Raw genomic sequence first — 22,546 nt, forward strand, 5'->3', positions numbered from 1 at the left:
ATCACATGGCTTAGCGCCTTAAACACCTTCGTCAGATGATTCTTAAGTGTTCCTCGATTCAATCCTCTGTTAAAAATCTCAGCCACACGTGTTTGAATGAGTCAATGAGGACGCTGCTGTCAATAGCAGCCAGGTACGCTGTTGCTACAGTGGTTTGTTGTTAGCGTGAGGCACGCAAGGTAGATAGGCAACACAAAGGGCCCCAGCTGTATGAGGTGGGGCACTGGAAGGGCAACCTAAGAGGGCAGTTTACCATGTTTTATCTACATTAGGGGCATCCAAAAGGGCACTTTCGCAACATTTTCTAACATGGGGGCACCAGGGGGTCAGTTGCCCCCTATAGGTAGAGGGTTAGAGGGACAAGAAAAAAAATGAAGGGCACCAGCTTTTTGTTTTGGGGCACCAGGGCATCCTAGAGGGCATGTTTTAGCTCCCATAGGGGCATCTAAGAGGGCACTTTCACAGCATTTTGGGGGCACCAGGGTGGGCGATGGCCCCTCTGCCCACCCCGAGGACCACCAGTGGATAGATACATGGATACAGTGGCAGACTCAGGATGTTTGAGCGAGAGGGGTGGGAAAAAAAGGGGGTCACCAGCTGTATGCAGTAGGGCACCAACAGGCAGAAAGGGCACCCTGGAGGGCACTTATCATGTTTCATCTACCACAGGGGCATCCAAAGGCTTTTGGTGCATTTATTTTTAACATGAAGTGTGGACTGGATCAAGTCTGAAATAAATCTGAGAAAAAAACTGATTTTCCTAAAACGCTGCTGAGGCTGAGTCTGACACCAGCTGCTTTCTAGCGACAGTTTAAGAATCTATCAGACTGCTGTTCAGGCAGCGATCAGACCTGACACCACTTGTGCCGTCCCAATTGTTGCAGGCGTGGTAGGGATTGATAGCTGTGTGTGTGTTTGTGTGTGTGCATACATGTGTGTGTATGTGTTTTAGAGAGAGATGCCATAAGCTCCCTGCTGCATGCCTCTTTAAGCTGCTAACCCTTGACTGAAACACTCTCCCTGGTTTGTCTCAAACAATGACAGACCGCATGCATACAGATGAGAAATTACACAGAAATAACCACAGACCACTCCTATTTATCTTTCTTCTTGGCTTCTTTGTTTGCAGAGTGAAACATATTGTTGAACGCACTCTCTGGCCAAGTGCTCTGGACCAGTCTGTACCCAGAGAAGAAGAAAAAAAAAGCGCTATCAGAGCACACAGTGAGTGACTTGATGACTTCACGCCTGAAGCGTATCTCAGTCACAACACACACGAAGACAAAGTGGATTGGGATTCATGCTCCTCCAGCAGTCGCAGGTGGGAAACTGTGTGCGGAGTTCTTCATCAACAACATCCTCCGTCACAACAGACACAATGCGCCGCGACGCTCCGCCAACACTGAGCTATGACCGTGCGTAAATGTGAAAATAGATGTTCGCGTGAGGACAGTTAGACGATTGTGATCACATGTTTTAAAACAAGCGCAAAAATGTGGACAGAAACAATCAGGCAAGCAGGAAAACAGTTGTTTGAGCTTCACTGGGTGAATTATCTCTTACCTCTGAGTTCTTGACAATCCAGAAAATATTGTTTGGAAGCTGCGAACACTCGCTTGTTTCCGCCTGTACATTATGGCTGGCTATGCTCGGAGGTGTCGCCCGGGGAACAAGAAGAAGAAGAAGAAAAAAAGAAGAGACATTTCTCAAGACTTTCTCATTTGAAGAAATAGCCAATCATTCCGGGCGAACAGGTCTCCTGCTCGGCGAAACGCGCCGCCGTCACACTCCCCTGTAATCTCTCTCTCTCCTCTGTGAACGCGAAGCTCTCCCTCAACCCAGCAAAGCGTTTACCTTGAGAGTCGACTGAAATGTTGTCGCCTTCGGAAAGTTGAAACACCTTCAACACGGAGAGAGAGAGAGAGAGAGAGAGAGAGAAAGAGAGAGAGGTGAGGATCAGACGGCCCCGGATGGAGAGAGGAGGGGAGCAGTCCGATGCGCCTCGCGCTGCGCGTAAAAGGCAGAAAAAACAGCGTCCACCCTCCCTGCATGCGCCCACTTCCACTGTCTACTTGTGAACGAGGTTAATCTTCTCTTAGAGCTGATGTTTGTCTGTTTTTTTTTTTTGATTTCCATGCAAATCACCACCAGGCAGCAGCATCCACACAACATAAGACACCTCCTTATTTAGATTTTTAAATCTTACAGTCTGTATAAGCTGTCAAAATGTTATATAAGGAGAGTAACAGACAGAGCTCACAGTCAGAAAGGATTTTGATTATGAGGAGGGGTGGGGCGGGCTGTCATCTCTCAGGAGTTTTTTTTTTTCCTTTTCTTTCAGCAGCAACAAAAGTAGCTTTCCTTAAACAGCCACTACAATTACTGTGAGAGGGCCTCGGATGTCTGTTGTGAGCCCACTAATTTGATTAGTTCAAGTGGACGACAATAATGTCAGAGAAAGCACCGGCTGACATTTTTTTTTGCAGCACTCAAATTAGCCGCTTTAACTTTTCCTCCGTTTTTAAAAATAGACCCGGAGAGTCTGAACTGATGAATGTTTGGACTTTAAAGGTCCCGAAAAGTTGGCTTCTCCATCAGCTCCTCGCTCTGAGCGATGGTCACCAAACACTCAGCAGGAGCCTCAGCAGCTTTGTTTGTTTATTACACGACTGATTTGTTTTTCTGTTTTTCCACTGGCTGTTCTGAGTGGTTTGAAGTGGGCGGGGCTCTGTTGGATAAAGGTGATGTCACATATGTAGCTGCACCAATCAGATTTAAGAAGCATTTTAATCATATTGTGCTGTTTGTTGTTGCCAGGCCAACTCGGGTCAAAATGCACCAACACAATCAGGCAGATTAGCTGAGTTTTGATTGAATTCTGCATATATGTTTCTCCGAATGTCATATTTTAATTTATTTAAGAAACGGTTTATCAAATATGTTTTTTCTATCTTGAAATGCAGCCCGATATCCCTCAGAAGTTTCCTTTTTCATCATTGTATCAGTTGCTGATCAATTAGTAGGCGCTGTAATGATGACAATTTGTCAGATTCCAGATGTTTACAGGACTTTCAACGTCGAACTGAGCGGTGCAACATTTAAGTCTCCCTGAGCCGGCCTGAGCATGTCTGTGTGAAATGGCTGCTGTGTGATTAAGATCTATAGACTTGGAAGTCGGGTGAACAGTTTCTTGGTCTGACAAGTTCTGTGTGCACATATTTAGCTTGTTTTGTCCACATGAGATGTTTTTAACCAGGTTTTCCAGGAGCTCAAATAAGGCGAGACAGCGCTGCAGAAGACTGCGACTGAGGGAAATGAAATCCCGCCGATATCTCCGAAAGGATTCAGACTGATAGGGAATTCTATTAACGCCGCGTGGAAATGAAAACTGAAGAGCGTTCCCGACTGAACGACGTTATTTACTGGTGCAATTTCGCTGCAAGTGTGATGTGATTATAAAAAGCATTGTTATGATTTAAAGTAGATGAAAATATATGTCTTAACATGTTAATATGTGTGTAAAATTACAAATATATTCTCGTATGTAGGCTGTAACTATTTAAAAGGTGCGGTTCATGTTCCGACTGTTAATGAAGGTCATTATTTAAAGTTCAGGACAGCCTTCACGGGGTTAATGCGCGGTTCAAGCAGCTCATTTAAGCGAATGAACTTCAAAAGGTAGCCAGGCACCAGGTCTGAAATCTCATATCATTATCTGGGATCTAAATCTTCTTTAAGTGGAAGTCCCGACCACAAGCTTGTCAGTTTGATCTTTGGAAGAAGAAAAAAAAAACAGCTCCCACGTTCGCAGCGAGAGGAACTGCGGTATTGACACTTCCTTTTTCTTTTCAAGTGCAATATCGCCAATTTGGCATTTGTGCGCCGCGGAGCAACACGCGGAGAGAAAAAAGGTCAACAAACAGCCAGAAAGTGAGAGGTTCAGAAATAGTCCTGTAACACCGATCACTGCTGAGGATGACCAACGGGGCGGCGGCGGTTGAGAGAAACGAGGGCAGGCACAAAGGGAGGTGGCTCTGACAGGCTGTGTAATAGCCCGAGCGTTCTGAAACACTGATCACACCTCCATCTCAACACTTGTTCCCAAACCGCCCTCCGCTCTCACCCTGCAATGTTTCCTGTTATTTTCCCCACATCGTCGTCTACTGTCTTTTTCTCTCCCCTAACTCGGTACGGCTGCAATCATATCTGACAAATAGATTCAGATCCACTGTCCAGCTGCACTCAGGACCTCATCAGAAACCCATCAATCACAGACACCACACACAGCTTCTCGTACACTCTGAGCCCAGCTTGACCACTGAACTGCCGTCACGCCACAGACTTTTATCGCCGTATCCCGCGCTTTGCTCGTCGGAGGGCGGTCATTCAGCTCGCCGCCGTACCCGCAGGGCATGCCTTGCATTACAGATGGGCTGCAAGATCCAATTTGTTTGTGTTGAGATGAGTCCAATTCCGTTGCCACAGAACATTAGGGCTGCAAATTAATATCCCTGGGCTCGGCGGCTCACACGTCAAGGCGGGAGACAGGCACTCTGGGATAATGGCACGTGCATGGAGAGAATTCTTGAAGACCTGAGGTGCCTCGTCTCTATAAACCCCTTGTTCTCCCCCTTGTACCGTTTTTTTCCCCTGCCTCTCCCTCATGGCTTCATCTGTCACCTTTAGAGACCTTCTCCCACATGAGTTTAAAAGGTATACTGCTCATCGACAGTGTCGTGCTCTGAGTTACAACATCTACAGTCACTCTTACCTCTCGGCAGACGCTCGCAGCGAGAAGCAGAAGGGAATACAAATGAGCAGTAATGTGAAAGTGAAGTTTCGAGAGACAGTAACTTCTATACAGCTGGGCCAGATGATGCAGATGTTTACAGAGGCTGGATTGTAAATCATACATTATACAGTGTTTGTATTGCACGTAATAAGTGTTTAATGTGTGTGCACGTTGTGTTGTTTTCATTTATCTCAGTTAGCCCTTGTACAACACGTACATTTGTAGTGTTGACACATACTACATGAAGGTTGCTAAGTCGCAGATCTAATATATACAGTATGTCATAATTCTGCGAATTTCCCCTTTTGTGACAACGGTAGAAATGTGCTGCTGGCAACACGGTGAAGCTGCCACCATCTGTTGTTGAACATAAACAATGATTATGCTCCTTAGCATAATGAGCTTCAACTGGAAACTGTGATACGGCATATGGCTGTTGCTCTATGGCGTAAAAGAAACAAACAATACAAAACAAAACAAACGTATAAAATGTATTAAAGGTCATATTGATAACATTTTGATGGAGACAAATCACGAAAAATCATAAAAAAAGAGCTTTTAGAAAGGTGCAGAATAAAAGTATCTCTTCCTTAAACACATTATTATGATTGTGAATTAATAATTTGAAAGTGTTTTTGTTAATCTAAGTGTTTTTGTAAGACCCTTGACCCAACCTGAGTACATTAAGTTGGACCAACAGAAATGCTTCACGCTGAAAGAAAGCCATCTAATCATGTGGAAACAGGATTCCTCAAATGGCCCTCTGGCTGTATGTCTGTACAGCTGGCTCCTGCTACATATTTACCAGGCAGACGTTGGAGCGGCATCAACCTTGTAACTCTCAACAAGAAATCGAATGACTGTATTTCCCAAAGTGTTTGAAGGTGCTCTGTGTAACGAATTGTTGCAATTTACATGTATTCACTTTTTTACTGGCTATACGTCAGTGAACTTGTAACGTGATGTTAAAAATGAGACCTTCCGTGTCGCTCTCGGATGCCGATACAAGCCTGTGGACAATCTGTTTAAGTTGTTTAAAGTTGCAATATGTTATTTTGGGGAAAACATTTTAATCAGAAGAGACAGATCTCCATTGACTGGTTTTTTTTTTATGCCTAAACAAACTCAATAAACAACATCTTAGCACAACATTAGCAAAAATTAGTTTAGAAATGGAGTGGACTATTACTTAATCAATCAAAACAAGCAAAAACATTAAATATCAACCAATAATATACACTGCTGTATTGTACTGTAAGTAGCTGTACTTTCGTGGTAGTGGTGGTGATAAGGAGAATCCTCAAATATTAAATCACGTGTGTATAATAATGTATACATATATGGCAAAAGTTTCCCAGAGACTGTTAAAAGTCACGCTGCACGCCGTCAGAATATATTCATGACCCTCAGGCTAAAGTGTTGTCTCATGGCAATAGCTGCAAGCTGGGTAGAGCCTAACCTTTGTTTTCCTGCGTTTAATGCGGCTATTTGAGAAGAGCTGCATGTGTGTATGCAGCATACTAAACATAACCACCTCAAGGTAAACAAAAAAATCTGTTTTTTGTGGGCTCCGTATCCCTTTGAGCCAGCCGCTGAAGGTAAGATCAGTAGGTAAGAACATCAGTCACGTATACTCAGCTATAGCATAGAGCCGACACACCAGCGCTGCAGCTTCTGAGGAGACTATCAGGCTGTGAAGAGAGACAGAATTGGTGCCTGCGTGCTATCAACATACCATTGTCATCCCTCTGAGCTCACAAAGAAATCCAATATTTGGTAAATTTGTTTCATCTTTCGACTTTAAGTCCGCTTAAACGCAACGTGCCTGCATCAGTGGTTTCAATTGAAATCCCATTCATTTTTTTGGAGGTTGCTCTAACTTTGTTTACACATTGGTGGGATTTCACAATCACAGTGAGAGCAGATCACAGTGGCTTTTTCAAACGCAGCTTTGTGTTCCCTGCACCAAACGAAACGGAGAACAAAGAAAGGTCTGAGAATAATCAAGCTAAGGGTGGACCCATCCGCCGTGCTGAGCTCCCCCTGCACTAAAAGGACTTTGAAGGTCTTTCATGAATTTTTGTTCTCGCTTGAATATGAAGAGAGCAGTCATAGGAGATTATTGCGGAAACCAGCGAGACTGTCAAAACAAAACTGTGTCTAAACATATCTCTCCACTCCAGCTATGCCTTTAATGTACTGTACGTCCACGGCCACAGTTTGATTCAGAGGAGCGTCCGCGGTGATGCTTCCTTTCTCGCCCACCCGCATGTCAAACATTAATTGTTTTTACGCTTGTAAGCACCCTTCTGTTTATAGTAACTGGTCTTTCATTAATAAGCTTCACTGGGAATCCATCATGCCTCTCATTTGAATACTTCCTGGGCCCCTTGTGGAGACTGACACTTGCTCATTTATTGCCTGTAAAAAAATCATGCAGAGTTTTTTCATTTTTCAACCAGAGATCCTTTTGTTCTACGTCTATTAGATTTCGAAGAAACAGTAGGAAGAATCCTCTCTTTGCTTTTCTGTCTCTATAGTCTAAGAAACATCACACCTCTGGATAAAAGAAGGGTAAATAACTAACACAGCAGAAACAAATACACTCTGGTTAAGGTTAGGAAAAGATACTTTCAGTTCATTAAACAGTCACAACATTTCATTTGTAAGATCCACTTTGGTTAAGTTAAGGAGAGATTGTGATTTTGGTAACAATGTGAAGAAATGTAACCTTTAAGATTAATGTACATAGACACAAATGTTCCATTTTAAAGTCATGACGACTACATTATATACTGTAAATATATAAGCATGCATGTATCTAAGATAAGAGCAAAGTATGTGATTAAAGGAGACACATTATGCTCATTTTCAAGGTTCGTCATTTTAATTTGGGTTACTTCTAGAATAAGTTTACATGCTTTAAAGTAAAAAAAACCCACATCTGTTCTGATGAATTGCTCCTGTCTCTTTAAGGGCCCCCTCTCGAATACCCAGTCTCCTCTGATTGGCCAGCTGACACATGCCTGACCTATCACCGCTAACAACAAGAACAGAGCAGCTATGCTAAATCAATTCTTACGTGCCAAACTAGCCACTCAGCATAAATCGTGCAAATGTGTGACATGGTGATGTAGTATGATGTCACAAAGTCACCTAATTAAAGGCGGGACTACTGAGGAGGTGTTTCAGGAGCAGCGTATTCTGTGGGAGACGGGAGCTTTTGTTGATGTGGACTCAAGACCTTTTACATGCACAACATTCATACACACTGAAGAAAAGGAAAACAAACCAACATATATATGGATATAATATGTATGTACTGTATTATATATGAATATGTTATGGGTATGTAGTCATGGAGAATGTTTATATATATTTATAATACAGTATGTAAAATGCTTATAAATACATGTGTATATATATAAATTCTGGTGTATAAAAGTGAAGCAGACATAAAAAATATAAAAGAAATGAGTCGAGTTAATTCAGGCACATAGACCTACTCAGACTGAGATTAATCCTTTACCACTAAGTCACTTGTCAGAGCAAAGTGAACATGGTTCGGTAGGTTCAACCGTGCACTGTAATTTCTCACTGTCAGATGTTAATGAATACTTTTCAAGATAAGAGAATTAAGCCTTTTTTTATTTGTTCAGTCAAAAATATAATAAATCTTTCCAGTGTGTAACTAGCTTGACAGGTTCTTAGTGTTACGACTGATAAGGGGAAAGGAGCCAGTCTTGACTTGATAATGCAGCCATTATGCTGCTCAGGAAGATGAACATATGATAAAGTGCATGGAGGAGATCCTTTTAATGATAGATAAAGGGGATAACGGGGCGGAGTCGGCCTGAAGTTGAACCTCCCGGCAGGGTTCGTGGTTCCCCCTTGTGTGGGTCGATGATTGCAGTATACTGCCTGTATTCTCCCCTGAGATACCTAACAACTGTAAATTTTACTGTGATGTATTTTATCATGCTTTAATTGGTAGACAAAGCTGATTCTGTTAGAAAACGCACACACAAAAACCCTCACAAAGGAAGTTTAACATCTATTTGGCTAAATATCAACTGCACCTTGCAGTTTTTGAGTTCCAGGCGTTTCTGTATTACACAATCTTTAATCATTAGTCACGAGGTGACTCATTTTATCATTCACTAAAAAATACACACAAGGAAAACGAAGGTTACTATGTTCCCTTGTGACTGATGACTGGAAAAAGGATGTTAAGAAAAACCTACGCCGTACTCTCACACTCAGAATTTAATTTGTGCTTACCTCAGCTATTTAAGTGCTTTAAAGGAAATTATAAAATTCCACTGTCGACATTAATGGGTTTTAAAAGGCCAATGTATTGTACGTATCAGCCTGAATGGTATTTTGCCTGCATTCATATTGCGTCATGTATGAGATACAGTGAACTGTACTGTACTATGGCAGCTCTTTGGGACTATCTCCCACTGATGACTGCACTCAGCTCATCCCCCTCTTTGATCAGGGCCCTCTCCATCTCTGCTGCATCACTGCCAGCCTTCGGGTGTCCTATTAAGCATCCCTCTCTGGTTCTTTGATTCCACCACCTGCCTGCGCTTGTTGTGCCGCGCCTGGCCAAGACTGTTTCAACCAGCAACCAGCCACAGTGCTGCTTCCGTGTCCTTGGTTAACCCCTAAAGACTGCTTTGCCATCACGCAGAAACGCCCACTGGTGAGTACTGGACGACAACAAGGAGGCACCAATGTTTGAGAAAGACCCACCAACAAACGCCCCAGTGTGCGTTGTAATGGCTGTGATTAATTAAGCTGTACATTTAATCGTCTTAATGGGAATATATTGAAGAAACAGTCGCCCAGCTGGTAGGAATGCAACAGATCGCAAAACTCACGGTTCAGATTGTATCACGGCTTTGATCATGGTGGCAGTGCAAAGTACAGTTACATTACTAAAGTATTACGCAATTACAAGTAAAGTAAACAAGTAAAACTGTTATTTAAACTAGTATTAGTTCATGTTTAACCATTGATGCTTAAGAAATTCAATCAAAGGGGGTTTTTCTCTTTCTCCATATCTTCAGTCCACATTATGTACTGTAAGTATTAATACTCCCAACTCCCGCGCTGTTCTGCTCAGTGGTCCGTTTGTTGTTTTTTGTCCGTATATCAGGGTTTTTAATGACCTGTTGTTTGTAATCGGATAGTCTTATTGGCTACAAAAATGCAGATGAAAGGTTAAGATATAAATTCAAATTGTAGTCAGTTCTCAACTCTGATCTTAAAAGTAACTAAGTAGATTACATGGTGTAATGCATATTTAAGGAAAGTACCCCCAAAAATGACTTAATGACAGTTATTTGAGTAGCTGTAATTTGTTACTTCCACCCCTGGCGATAAATACAACTTTGCTTTAGATTGATTTTTGGAAATTTAAAATACTTGACAGTCAGTAGATATCTCTGCAAGAAGAATTCTAAGTTGTCATAATGCCAAAATTTTTCGAACGTTTTCTACTTGAATCTTACATATTGCACCTTTAAGTCTGCCATTTCTTAATTTGGTGCAGTCTCAGTCATCCAGAGGAGATAAGTCATATATATCAACTTTCAACTTACTTCAAGGGCAAGAAAACCTGCTTCTTTATCAACATGGAGGCACAAATCAAACACAAACACAAACGCTGTACATGTGCATCATGAAATAAGGGTGTCTGTCAGAGCACCAGGCCTAATTTCACCATCCCTTAGTGCTCAGCCAAGCCTCCTGTGGCGGTCTCTGACTTGATCCTGGAAACGTGATTGGCAACTGTTTAATGAGGGCCTGTGTACCTTTGATTACCCGGTCTCGCTAATGAACAGCATGTCAGTTTTGCCCTATTAGCTGAGAATACAGTCCTGGCTACCCTGGGTAATCAGTAGAGCAGCGTGTCCAAATGCCAGTCAAAGGGCACAATTGACAGTGAATGCAGCTCCCCAGTGGAAAATTCAAATCATCAAATCGAACTTTAAGCTATTTTATCTCTGGGGTGATGTCATCTGCTGACACAGGTGGCTGACACATATGCTGTGATAGCATAGTCGTATTCATTGATGTTCTCCCAATATTCATCACGCGCTTGCACACAACCTTGCTGACTTGATGTTTTTTTTTTTTCCTTTCTCTTCTTTTGTTTGATCAGTTGTGACATACAGACATATTTTCAGCTTGCTTTGGAAAAAGAGACTGCAGCTCTGGCAGAATTCAGGACATCATTTCTATACTAGGTCTCGTGAGGGACAGTGGTCTTAGTGTCACGACCACAGAAACGCCACGTCAATGCAGAGTTTAGTAAATATTCTTAAATTCAGAGTGCTCTCTGCCTCCAAAACTCTTCTTTTAAAGATGCAACTCCAGAGCCTGACGGAAAGATTAACATAAAACCAAATTACCATCGACCATTCATCCTAAAAGTCCTTGAATGATTTGTAACTAACCAACTGCTAGATTACCTTGCTCTGAAAAACCTTTTAAAGCATTTTCAATCAAATTAGTCTCTGAAACTCACTGAACCTGCCTGAAATGGCCTTAGCCAAAGTGGCTGACAGTCTATTTCTTTTTTTCATCACTCCTCTGAAACCTCAGCTTTAGTTCTCCTTTATCCAAGCAGTTTTTAACAGCGTCAATCATAATAGTTTACTTCAGGCCGTCCTCACAACTGTGCAAGCTGCTTTTAATGACCCATATTAACATGTATTGTTAAACAACGACCTCTAGTGGACATAGTAATTATGACGTTGGCAAAGGAGGAGGTCAGGTGACGTAGCACAAAGAGAATTCTTGTACGTTGAAGTAAACGTATATGTAAGGCTGTGATCCTACCAGAGTGACTGAGACGAGTGGCTGAGACGGAGACACCGTTCACCCTGTTACAAGACACTGTACCATCAACATGATTTTGAAGCTGTTATTTTCAGGTAAAAAGTTTTGTAATGTTGCTTTAAATGCTCAATACTGATCTGAATTCTTGGTGATTACATTTGCATACATTTCTGTTCGTATGCAGATGACTCTCAGCTGTGTGTTGCTTTCAGAGCTGTGTGACCTTTTGGCTTTCCTCTCACAGTCCTTGTTCTTCTCTGCCTCCAGGATTTAATGCTGCTTTGTTTTCTTGGGCTTCCCAGCTCACATTTTAATTTTTCAAATTTTAACACCCTTAGCAGTACAAACACACTGCAAGTCAACCAAGTTATTATTGTTTTTTATTGAACTAGAGGAACTCTGGCACGTAATCTTCCACTCATTTGCATTTTGCTTCTCATTGGTGTCTTCTTTTCTTTTAGATAAACTTGAAATGTGGTTCAGAAACAGACCTTGTTTTTAGGGAATTTCAACAGAGTCTGACAGGAATGAGTCTTAACTGTATCAGATATTGAGCTAGCAGTATGAAATAAACGTGACTACTGAGTTGAGATCAACAAAAATGTCAAATTCAAAAGGACTGAAACAAAGCTGCATATTTATAGTATCGCCAGGAAGAATGAGAGCTCTGTAAGAGGCAATGTAAAGCTGCCTTATCTGTGCAGAAAGGTGGTTGTTGGAGTCACCTTCATTGTGGGCAGACATCTGAAGAAATCTCTAGATGAGTCAGAATGCGCAATGAGGGACTGCAGGAGGAATATTCACAGCTGAGTGCTAAAGGAGGCAAGGGAATCTAATCACCGACCTGGAGAGACCACATTTTCTACAAAACAAGTCACAGGACCATGCTTCACTGGTCTCTGTTTCAAACTGATGCCAGCAGTGAGCTCATGTTGACATTACTGCAACATTTATGTGTTTTCTCTATAAACTATATATTCATTTCAGTCGCCACGTCTCTAAATATATGTCCTTAATCTGACATATATTTTCAACCTATTAGAATATTAAAGGCATGTCTGCACTTCTACGCTGTGATCATGATGTGGTGAGCATTTCAGACAGACAGGAATACAGAGCTGGAGCGCTGGACAGTATAAGCTATTCTAGTAGTAACCCAAAATAAAATTATGAATCCCAAAATGAGCAAAATATGTCTCCTTTAAGTATTGGAGAGTTATCACCCTGACTTTTATTCAAATTTAGGGACCTATTTATTTATATTTGAACATTTCCGTATCTTTATTGCTTCACTGTGATTGTGTGCTCCACAGAGCGGCCACAGTTCTAACAGCATGTACTGAATGAAATCAACCTCGGGCTTGATAGGAGTGAATGGGATTGTGGCCATGTGCGTCCTATAAATGCTCCGATTCAATTAAAGCCTCATTTAGCATGTCTTATACAGCCTGGTCTCTTTGTAAAAGATATTGATGACTAAAGGGGGGATATATTTATATATATATGGAGCTATAAATTTCCTCTCACTATGCAGAATGTGATGACACCCTCCAGCTACGGAGATTATGACTGAATGACTCAGCCGGAGGTGGATATTGGAAATAAAAACTTAACTTGGAGTTACTATACCGTGCACAGACAATCGGGCTGTCAAGGCCTTTTCTCTCTAAATTCAATTAAAATCTCAGACTTTGTGTTGGCCCATGCATAAAACTGGGGTTGTATTCCATATTTTCTAAGACAGAAGAGTAGAGTGAGCGGGTGGCAAGGTTGGAGCTTCGAGGTTGGAGTGGTTGCCCTGCAAGTAAATTACTTTTTCTATAAAGCAGCTTGTTACATGGTCCTCAGAAATATGGAATAGTGACCCAGGAAGTTGAAGGAAAGAATAGTTGACTTCTCTCAATATGCTAAACTATAACCGTAGAGAGTTTTTCTCCGGTTTATTCAAAAAGAGCATTATTTGATTTGCAAGAATTTGTACTAAAAGTGAAAATTCTTTATTAGACTAAAGAGCACATATTTGTCATCTGCAGTCCTTTCTCTCTCCACAAAGAGAAACAACACATAACAATATCTAAGTAGGCAGACAATTAACGTACTCACAACCTCTTTACTCAATTAGTTTTGTTCCTTTCACATTACCTCGTGGTAGGTCGACAACATTAATTAGGAAGTCTGCATGCTATGGACAAAACCAAATCAATTGCAATTTTTTACATATCATCTTCGCTTCGGTAGACAGACTGAGGCGAAGCAGAGCTCTTTGTGAATATTATAAATCTGCCATTTCTCACAGATGAGGATTGATTAATGCTGCTGACAAACCATTAGTCCTGTCATGGGGGAGATTTATTCATCCGTGTTGTTTTTTCTTGTTTGAAAACAGACTATCATTTATAAGTATTCCTGCACCACCCTCCTGCAGGTACGTCGTACACAATCACTGAAATGATGTTGAGTGCTCTGACATTATTTCTGATAACAAATATACGGAGTGACTGACTAATTTGGTGTATGAGAGAGCACTATATGCATGTAAACAAGGCTAAAAGTCCCTGAGGGTTGCAGTGTTCTGTTGTGTTATTTGTTCCAAATAACATATTGACAATTTCGATACTAAAGTGTACCGAGGACTGAAAGGTCGCATTTAGTAAGTAACAGAAAAGAAAAGGCTTAGGGTTGTTATTTAAGTCTAAATAGATTTTCATCCTGGGAGCATGACTGTGTAACACTATCAAGTGTTAATGCTCCAAAATATTTTAAAAATGTCTCTGCACACCAGAATGTGTGACCAGAGCTCACATTCTGACTTCAGGGTGGCGCAAGAGAGTCCGAATGGCGAGGGTACATCCACTTGGGAGCATGAGTAAGTACAGTTAATGTTTCTTAGGTTGCTATGATTTAATTAACATGACATTACACTAATTTAGAAGTCAGTTTTGTCCGAAGCGACTTTCAGGAAGTGCATTAACCTCACCTAGGAATGATGAGAAAAGATGATAAATGTAAACGTCCTCTCAATAAACATCTAAATGCGAAGATGCTATATGTTCAGATGAATGAATGATAAATTATTCAGAGTTTTTATTCTTCCTTTAGAAAATGAGAAATGGGATTAATTCCTAGCATATTTTTTTAATTGCATATTCATTGATTTCTAAAAGGTCGAACAATTACGTTCCGATGGGGATGATAAGCAACCTTTGCTCCAATTTACCTTTACCCAACACAAACAAATAAATAAATAAATAACCATAGAAAGAAACAAAACTGACAAATAACAATAATAAAAATAAGAACACAGAAAGTTCAGATAATTAGATATCACAGAGGTAATAAGGCATTATGAAGGAATAATGGCATACTAATACTAAGACCCCATTGGAAATGTGTCAGATCTTGGTCCATGCTAATCTGTAGACACTACTTGTTCCAAATGTTGTCCAGAGAAAAGATGAAATAGTTTGTCCTTGAGCCAGAAGTGTGAAGCTTCTAAAGGAATAAGTTCCATTGTACTCAGAGGCCATGTCTGAATATCACTGAAGAAGAATAACACATGTCGTCAGCATATTAGTTGTGAAAAAACTGGGCGTGTTTACCAAATTTTTGAAAGGACATCAGTGAAAACATCCGAAACCATCCTCTGGGTGACAAAGACGACACAAGTATAAGAGTTTGTCACTGGTGGAACTTTGGACAAAAGTCAAAGGGTCAGCAAATCAATGAGATTCATCCTTTGGGGACCATGAACACAACATCTAATGCTAATCTGGTCAGCAATTGTCAAGATGTCACTCTTGACAGTTAAAGATGGACGACGTGACGGCTCACTAAAAGTAAAGCCATTTTAGATTGTTCTAATCCAACTGATGTGTTTATTTGTCTTATAAGTTTAACATTTAAAAATCCTCCGTCCAGTGTCTGAGATTGGCAGATTTTTTAAAGTTAGATGTGCACCACGTTCCCTCCATTCATAATCTTACTTTAGCATCTCAATTGTTTCATCTAAGTAGCACAGTTTGTTTTCAGCTAACAAAAACGTGAGCCAAACTTTCTAATCTACAACAGCTGTTACAACACGGTGCAGGGTTTGTGCCACGCTTGCGAAATAAATGACTCGGGCTTCCCGTCACCACAGTTATATATAGCATTTCTCCAAATCAGCACAATATTGATATTGAGCAATCTGGCCAAAATTAGCGTGTTGTTTATTTGTTTCAGTCAACACCGTCCCACTCTGCTCCTGCCTTCCAAAAATCCCTCATCCCTGAGCAAGCAAGAGACAATTTTCGCTCCATTATGCTGTGAAAAGCCGAACAAGGCTAAATGAACAAGCTCGGAACAAGCCAAGCCATTTAAATGGTTTTGCATGTAAGTCTATTTTTAAAGCAGCACGACATTGTCGCCCAAATTGGCTGTTCAAATCAGCTTGGTGTCTTCTCACGCTGCATTTATAAATAAACACCGGTGACATACAGCATATTATGTGTATTTTTGTAGCTGACGTATAGTCTACAAAAATACACGAGGATGTGAGCACACCGTGCCTTCACTCTTAAATGCGATGTTTTCTCACGCTGTCCCACCAAAATACTGATGACTAACATCCAGTAAAAGGCACATAAATGCAGGCTGTTCTCGGTGACAGATAGAGATTGACAGCGTCTGTTAGAGTCGGGTTAGAATGGGATGTCATGAGAGGTAGCACTCTTGGCATCAGGGTTTGACGTGTTTTGTTTTCTTGTCTTTTCCCTCCCGTCTGGGTCTTTGTGTCTTCGCAGAGCCTTCCTTTTTTCTTCCCCCCTCTCTCTAAGAGATGCTTTTTCATTACAAACAGACGAATCTCGGAGGAACTGCCACTGATGCAAGCTATTCACAGTCATTCACCTGACAGCGGTGTCACATGTCGTCTTTGTGTTCGCCTTGTTTTTCACAGCATGTGTCTCCGTGTAAACATTTTTAGGATGCGCCGCAAGTAAATGAACAGTGTAATCAGCGATTTAACTGATGATCTTTTTTCACGTTTTGTGTTGCTGCACAATTCTGCATGTTATGACACTAATAATGTATTTTAAATATTGGACATTAAACCTTGTTGGCATGAAACACGTGCTCAGTTAAATGCAAAATAATCAGGGGTAGTTCATGATGTTGCAGCAATAAATCAAAATATAACCACAGGAATGGAGGAATCAACCTGTTAGTTTGAATGCAGATCCTGATGAAACATCCTTCACAGGAGACCGTTTTAGACTAATTTGCATGTGCGTCATATGCTAACACTACCGATATGTTCTGGCCCTCTCAAAGGATGAATTTTCCTGTAAAGTCCCATAAAGGCCAGCTGGACGAAAGGAAAATCTATCGAGTTTCATTTTAATTTCCTTCTGACAAGTCTATGATTAAAACAAAGGCGGTGTTTCTTGCGTTACCTTCGCCGTTGCTTGGCATTTCAACTAAGTCGCAGGGGGCATGTTATGGGAACTGACAGACTTCTGCAGAAATGAATGAGCCTCCAGTGTTCTGTGTCTGGAACAAGAGGCGGGAGTCTCTGTGCAGAGAGATAAATTTAGGAGAGAAAATGTCAACTTCTGTTGTGTGCTAGATTTGAAATGCACCGGAGATGTGAAGGTGAGGCTGGTGCAGCAGCTTTTGGTTAAGCATGCACATACGCACCCTCCCCCTCACATGCACACACACACACACATGCACAAACCCACCAAGACAGAAACACCCTTCTCCAAGGTTTTTTGTTTGTGTCTTACACCAGTGTCATGAAAAATGAACCACACGCAACCTAGATTTTTTTTAAAAACATTTTATCCCAAATCTCATGCATTTTGTAATAATTCTCAAAAAGGTCCATTGTGTGATATTTAGTTTAAATGAATACTGCAACAAATAAAATACGCACCCTCCCCTTACGCTTCGTTCAGACCAAACACAAACAATGTATTTGCGTCGCGTGAGTTTGATTGCTGTGATTTTTAATCATGTCTACTCGGGCGAGTAACGCAAATTAATATAACCGTGAACCACATCGGTATGAGCCCAACATGAAGAGATTTGGATCAGAAGGACACCGAAATAACAACATCAAAATGCCGCCTTGTAAAAAAAAGCCTGAATTCATGCTTTGTCAGGTCTGTTGGCAAGACGACAAGCAAACAACTTTAAAGATTCTTGTTCCCTGAATGGAATTCAGATCGATAACAGCTATTCTGTGCTGTGTTGAGACATATTTCCATAACTTACCAGGTAGTCTTACTTTCTAGCTCACTTCCCTCCACAGCAGCTCCTTATTTGTCCTGTCTTGGTACGAGTGGATGTGTTAACATACAGCTCTGGGTGTCACGATTAGTGGCCAAGAGCGATGAGCTTATCAGTGATATTACATTGTGTTTGGTAGTATAAGCCATCATCGAGAGCACTTGGATTAGTAGCTTACCTGTTCTGCCATTGCCAGTAAACAGGAGGATCCTGCTCTCTGCGGGTTCACGAGCAGACAGGACCGCCTCTTTAAGGAGTTCTCTGTCCTGATTGGATAAAGCAGGCGGGGCTACCAGAAAGTCTCTTTGGAGATGAGATGATTAATATGCCATGAGACAGTTTGTAAATCTGCAAGTAAATTCTCGAGCTACCTGCAGATGAAGTTTTGATGCAGCACAGCCAAAGGCACTGGCCTGCACTGTACAGTGAGTGCTAATTAATCTTATTTAATTTAAATGATGAGAAACCCTTATTAGCTTATCAATCAATTAGCTAATCACGAAAGAACACTTTGCGCTCGGACAAAGGGACACAGAATTACAAATAACACAAAATATATCCATGCTAGCCACAAATTAGGTAAGACAAGCTAGTTACCATATCAACATGTTGTGACAGGAGTCTGCAACAGTCTGCTGGCACACTGATTAGTTTAATGGGATATTAGCATATGGACGGTGGCGATGTCCCCGGATGACATGACTGGTGTGACACGGTGGTCAAATGTGTTTTCTGAATGATTAAGCTGTGAGGTCTAGCATATCGCAGAACGAATTCATTATGAGAGGCAGGGCAAAAGGTAAAAATAATACAGCATCCTTTGATGGCTGTAAGCATGCACAGCTCTGTAGAATGGATATATTTTATGGATCCCTCTCTGCATTTACTCCGAGCTTTCATTTCACGGACAGGCCGGGTATATATTAAATCTGATGACGGATTGGTGGTGCTCCCCTTTTATCTGTTTGTCCATCTGTGGATCCATTGGACAGGGCGTCCAATACATTAGATCCTCCCACTGTGTCTATAATATCCCCCGAAGGCATTTTATGTCTGCAAGCCCAGTTAGGAAGAATTCAACCAAGCTTACAAATCATTTTTAATGAATCGCTGCACACCCAGACTCCTCCTTTTCACTCTCCTCCTCTTATAACTTTTCAAAAAAACGAAAAAAACAAACTCAATAGAGATGAGCTGTCTACAAGCCTCCATTACTGTTTCTAAGTCTGCCTCGACCATCGCCTGCGTCAGCGCCATCTGATATGAGAGGCAAGCGAGAGGCAAGAAGAACAAGTGTGATATTTGTTTAATGATTCCAAGCAAATTATAAAGGCGGCACAGGCTCTGAAGCGCCGAAAAAAGTTTATTAAATGGATTGGTTTCATTCGCCTCGGAGGCAGTTCGCATTATCGTTGGCATGATAATACCGAGCCTCTTGCTGATATTAGACTGCCTTGGAGATAAAAGTATGCAAGTGCGCTTTTATGTATTCTCACAAATATTCATCACAGTGTGTGAAAGGAAAACAAATCAAAAGACGCGGATGGAGGAAGAGAAGAATAACTCAGGGATGGTAGCAGCGATATGTGGTATAAAAAACAAGTGAATAGAGTCATTTAGAAAGTTGTTTTTTTATTATGATCCTCAATCCAAACTCCTTGGACAATTCATCATACACCACAAATGCATTGACACATGCAGGGTGCAGCCGCAGTGGCCTAGAAACCCACAAACAAAAAGCATGAAGAGGATACCGTATGTGGCCGGCCATTCAACTCAAGCACGGGGGGACGCGCTCGCACTGTTTTTCCCATGGGGAAATGTAACATGTGTTGCGTTTCAGGAGGACTATAAATAAAACATCGACACTATTAGCATTGCACTTTTGTGCTGATAAAGCAAGGTGATGTGCTTTGCTTTTGTTATCTTAACTTTCCGCCGGCTCTCACCAGGCACACGGAGGGAAACTGCACCCTGTTCTCTGGCCCCTAATGAGCGTGCGGTCTATTGGATGCTACACCGATACACCATCAAAGAGAATGATCATCAGTGGCGCACACTTCATTTACTTCCTCATCTCTCTTCCTTATATTCTCTTTGCCTCCCCCCCCTCTTCCCCTCTCCCTCTCATGAGGAGCAGACCTCACTGCAGCTGCATTAGGACCACTCTAATCTGTGTGGCAGTGTGGAATGGGATGTTCAATGGCTTTTTCTCGTTTCCTGGCTGAGAGGGCCATGTAATGTGCTAATGGACTCTGCGGCTGCTGCCTGACCCCCATGGTAGAGTGTGCAGACTCAGGGCTCACAGCTGTGGCTCCCCCCTCGCTACTATCTCAGCCAAACAAGTGTAGCTTCGCTGAAATCTTTTTATAGCAGCAGAGAGACTGGCCGTGCACTTCTAAGGTCATTAGAGCGTCCCAGGTGAGGGATCTGAACGCTCTCTGCTGCATGTCTGTGTGTCCGACCGGTAATAGGTTTGGATAGATGTGCACTCTGACATAAAACTGTTAAGTTCTTGTACATTATCGGCAGCCACATGGGTCTATTTGTCCTGGATTGATATTTTAGAGAGGAAAAGATATCAGGCTTGTTACTTAGTGCAAGTAGGTGCAATAAAAGAAGAGCTTTATGGATCCAGGGTTAGTATGGCTCTTGACTCGGTCACGCATTCATCCAGAACTTATCTCCTCTGAGTGGCCATTATTAAGGCAATGCACAGCCACATCCACTCATACTGTGTTAAAGGAGACATATTATCCTCATTTTCAGGTTCATCATTTTATTTTGGGCTCCTACTAGAATAAGTTTACATGCTTTAATGCTCAAAAAACACATTAGTTTTCTCATACTGCCCCTGTGCTCCCTCTCTGTATGACACGCTCTGTTTTAGCTCCTGTCTCTTTAAGACCCCAGTCTGCTCTGATTGGTCAGCTCACACACGCCTGAGCCAGCACCGCTAACTTTGTCTCCGGTCGGCATTGTCCTGTTTTCAGCTTCCAGTTAGCTTTATTTCTACCGTAATACAGGCATAAATTATGCAAATGTGTGACATGATGATGTAGTGTGATGTCAAGAGGTCGCAGAATTCAAGGCGGGGCTACTGACGAGGCGTTTCAGGTACAAGAAAAGATTTAAAAATCACTAAAGGAAAGGAAAAACATAAAAATGTTCTTTAATTGTTCTTATTCTTATGGATAACCCTCACAAATTAATGATGCAGCATCTAGTCAATTATCTGTACAGCTACAACAGTGCTGACAGCTGAAAAATGGCCGACATTTCAGAAAGTTTCTGGATCCTGAGACGGATTAGCCTTACATTTACATTCATGATTTTTCATCAGCATTCGACCATCATTAACATAAAGAGGAGGCTGTGAAAGAGACAGATGCAGCACTAATGATTTTGTCTCACATCTGTATCAGTTTTAGTCCTATTGAATTTTAAACACAAACACACCAGTGGAAGGGTTATTAATGTGAAGCAGCTGCAGAGTCTACGTGTTGAATGAGTTTAGCCACGAAGGGCTAACTTAGTCCAAAAAAAAGTAAAGTTTTTACATTCTTTACTGTCAATATCACGATTTAAAAATAAAAACATACTGCATTCAAAAGGTTAGTGTGCTTAAAGGTGCAGTATGTAAGAATTAACCACCTGTCGAATTCATACTAGAAACAAACAGGGAGCAGCATATTGCTACTGCTGCCGTTAGCAGTTTCACATGTTGCTTCATCAGATTCTCTCTGTGCTCGATCGCCAGCAGGTGTTTCTTTGAATAATCTGGTGCCTTGTAGCCAGCGAGGTCACATTCCCCGATACAAAAACACTTACAGAGGTCAACAACAAGAGGTGAAGGCTACCACAACTCTATTGTACAGAACTGTGTGGGTTTGACCATTATAGAAAAAAAAAATCTTACACCTATACAGCGATTAATGATGGATGATTACATTGGCCTGGAGCCTGTTTTATTGCATTTTATTACATTTTATTGCTGTAAAAAAATGCTTGCTGAGATGTAATGTAGGTGTTCTTTTACCTTAACAGCTCCCTTTAAAAAACCCCATCACCTTTAAAGAGCTCGAGGAAACCATCATCACACTTCAGAGCTGGATTTCTGGCTGAATGCGTAACCTTGGAACATCCTGTCAGAGGGCTTGAAAAACACCAGAAACAGTACTGACGCAGGTATAACACACATTTTATCGTTCTTTGACTGCTCTGAAAATGTCCACACTATTTTAGTTTGTCCCTAAAGCCACTCTCATGACCACATGCAGTGTGGAGAACCAAATGGGATGCTGGCAGCCAGGGGCGGCGTGACATTTTCAAACTACAGGCAGCAACGGGAGAGTTAAACTGAACTTTTTGAACATTGATCACAAAATCTTTACTCTATTATACAAATGTTTTATGGAGAGTATCCTGTGTTAGTGTATTGTATGATGGTATGGACTCATGGGGAAAGAGCAGGTTGATACAGATGTATCTGACCAGTCGGAGGTATAGATACCCCAAGATCAGAACCAACAGAGCAATAAACTCATTCACTCCAATAACTCAGTTAAACAGGGCGTGTGAAACATATGGACCAGGGGATGTGATACAAAGGGTACAAGGGGGATATTTATG

At 41.5% G+C, this 22,546-nt stretch overlaps 1 protein-coding gene across 2 annotated transcripts in view; it reads right to left on the minus strand.

The window, feature by feature from the left end:
- The window catches only part of syndig1l (synapse differentiation inducing 1-like), a 75,580-nt gene that overhangs the window by 39,878 nt on the left and 13,156 nt on the right, over positions 1-22,546 (minus strand). The window contains exon 1 of one of the 2 annotated variants that reach the window (XM_084378417.1): positions 1,564-2,041. The exons of the other annotated variant lie outside the window; for it this stretch is intronic. The gene's annotated coding sequence lies outside the window, so the exon portion shown is untranslated. Of the gene's footprint in view, positions 1-1,563; positions 2,042-22,546 lie in introns of those variants that run through there. 2 annotated transcript variants of the gene reach the window in all.

This window comes from Pagrus pagrus (assembly GCF_965226575.1).
Source record: "Pagrus pagrus genome assembly, chromosome: 16".
In the NCBI taxonomy this organism is placed as follows: domain Eukaryota; kingdom Metazoa; phylum Chordata; class Actinopteri; order Spariformes; family Sparidae; genus Pagrus; species Pagrus pagrus.